General features: G+C 37.5%; 1 pseudogene; it reads right to left on the bottom strand.

The window, feature by feature from the left end:
• Positions 1-544: 544 nt before the first annotated feature.
• LOC149569181 (short-chain type dehydrogenase/reductase pseudogene) lies at positions 545-1,659 on the bottom strand (annotated as a pseudogene).
• Between the last annotated feature and the right edge of the window lie 1,206 nt (positions 1,660-2,865).

Raw genomic sequence — 2,865 nt, 5'->3', positions numbered from 1 at the left:
TTTCTCAACCTAGTGGATATATGTTCACTAGCAATAAGCTTATATTGTTTGTCATTAGAAGTGCCAATTCTCCTTCCCTCTTGACTTCATTTCCTCCCCAAAATCCTCTTTGTCAGCATCAATAAAAGTATATTTTTATCTATGGTTAACTTTATGGTTTTTATTTGGGTTAGATTTATTGGTTGGGACTTTTTCCTTAGCAGGAGTAGTATCCAACAAGTTTCCTTTGGATGTCACTAAGGTGGAGAGTTTAACCTTGTCGAAGGCTTGGTCATTTTTTCTCAATTTTTTTAGTTTTGAGTTTCTTAAATCTTTCAGGTAGCATCCCACTACTAAGAAAGTCTTAATTTAAACAAAATTTGACTAGAAAGTTTTGAAACAAAAGACCTTCTTTAAGATAAAAAAATTTGATCTTCAATTTTTATTTTGATAGCTATTTCAATTTGAAATGTTGATGTGTGGAATGCATTCGTCAAAAATCATATAGACTTTTAAGAATAGAAAGATTCTTGAATAAGATAGAAGTTTGCAAAATAAACGAATCTTGATAAGCAGGAGACTGAATTAAAGAATGTTATCACATGACTTGATACAACTGCAATGAATACATGTCAACAAAACACAATTGTTTATAACCTTCTACATAAGAATTTCTATAAAAACGATCAATACTAGTATTGGATGATAGGAAAACAAAATAAAACATGGATGGAAAAATTGATCCACAGTTCCACGCATTTAAAACCAAACATTAAAGATCCCATAGCATTTACCAACACCTAGTCAAACCCTTATAATTCTTCCCATTATGAAACATCAAACAATCCCTCCATTGATGCGAATAACCTGGCCGTTGACCCACTCGGCGTCATCCGTAGCAAGGAAAGCCGCGACGGGAGCAACATCCTCCTTGCGCCCCAACCTCTCGAAGGGCGACTCCATGGCGATTCTATGAACCAGCTCCTCGCTCTTCCCCTCCACAAACAACTCCGTCGCAATCCCACCTGGCGCAATGCAATTGGCAGTAATCATAGTCCCCCTCAACTCCTTCGCCAGGATCCTGGTCATGGTCTCAACCGCAGCATTAGTGGCGGCGTAGGCTCCGTAGCCGGGCTTCACAGTCCCCACGAGCGAGCTGCTCACGTTGATAATTCTCCCCCCGCCGCCGCGCACAACTCTGTTCGCCGCTTCCCTCGAACACAAGAACGTTCCCTTGCAATTGATGTTGAATGTGCGGTCCCAGTCCTCTTCCGGCGTCTCTGCAATGGACGGTGTGTTGGAATCGAGTACTCCCGCGCAGTTTACGATTATGTTCACGCCTCCGAACGCTCTCTCCGCCGCCTCGAACAAATTTTTCACGTCCCCAGAAACGGAAACGTCAGCTCGGAAAATTATTGCTCTGGTCTCTTCGCCCTTGTTCGTGTTCCCGTTGATAATGGCTGCCACTTCTTCTGCTTTTTGCTGGTTTCCCACGTAGTTAATCACCACTTTGGCTCCTTTCCCAGCCAAATGAAGAGCGATTTCTCTGCCGATGCCTCTGGATGCGCCAGTCACGATGGCTACACGCCCTTCCAAACTGCTGCCCTTCATGCTCCACATTTTATTATTATTATTTTAGTTTGTTATGTAACAATGTCTAGTGTGGATGATATCTGAATTGAATGAGACTTAAATAGCTTCTCTCTCGGGGGCGGCGACGTAAGCCTTGAGCTCATTGAATTGACATTTCTTTTTCGTCAGCCATTTTCAGTCGACATTGATCAGCGCTGATCAATTTCAAACCATCCAAATATTATCTGCAAACGTCGTGGCTTACGTCACGTGAAACATTTCTTATTGCTTTTTTTATGAAACATTTCTAATTTCCATACAAAATGTACTAAAGACAAAACAAAGTCAAACTTCTTGTTTTTTTTTCCACATTATTTTTTTTCCAAATTTTTTGTTGCTTTCGACTATGCAGATCATGAAGATCAAATCCTGAAATTTTAGAAAAATCCATGATGTTTTCAATTTTTTGAAAATTGTCGACTGTACAGTTTGTAGGGAGGATAGCTGCGTCTCTTTTTTAATAGATTGTTATGACAAATTAAAACATAATGTTTGTATAGCAATTCTAATATTATTCAAAAGGCCGAAAATATTACCAAGTGTTTAAAAAGTACTTTCAGAACCAATTTCACTACAGTGAAAATGGTCCAATGAAAATTGAGTAATTAAGTGTCACTTGCCTCGCAACTAGACAATAGCACTTGCACCAAGAATAGGAACAAGTGTATAGTCAATAGTTGTATAAGGGTTCCAATTGCAATTGGATTAGCTTGAGCTAAGAAGATAAAGATCTTATTAGGAGCTATGATTTTTGAGTTTATTAAAGGAACATTGTTTTTATTGATAATTTTTGTGGCATCGGTAATAACATTGTTTACATTCTCGTTACTCCTCAAAAATGTCATTTCAAATCTTTGAAATGACATAAGCCTTGCACTCATTGAATTGACATTTCTTTTTTGTCAACCATTTCCAGTCAACATTGATCAGCATTGATCAATTTCAAACCATCCAAATATTATCTGCAAATGTTGTGGCTTACGTCACGTGAAACATTTCTTATTGCTTTTTTTATGAAACATTTCTAATTTCCATACAAAATGTACTAAAGACAAAACAAAGTCAAACTTGTTTTTTTTCCACGTTATTTTTTTTTCAAATTTTTTGTTTCTTTGGACTACAAACTATGCAGATCATGAAGATCAAATGCTGAAATTTTAGAAAAATCCATGATGTTTTCAATTTTTTGAAAATTGTCAGCTATACAATTTGTAGGGAGGATAGCTACGTCTCTTTTTTAATAGATTGTTATGA

Source organism: Cupressus sempervirens, chromosome 3 (genome assembly GCF_028749045.1).
Source record: "Cupressus sempervirens isolate cs-2001-9-10 chromosome 3, ASM2874904v1, whole genome shotgun sequence".
NCBI lineage: Eukaryota > Viridiplantae > Streptophyta > Pinopsida > Cupressales > Cupressaceae > Cupressus > Cupressus sempervirens.
This window is presented reverse-complemented; position numbering and strand designations above follow the sequence as displayed.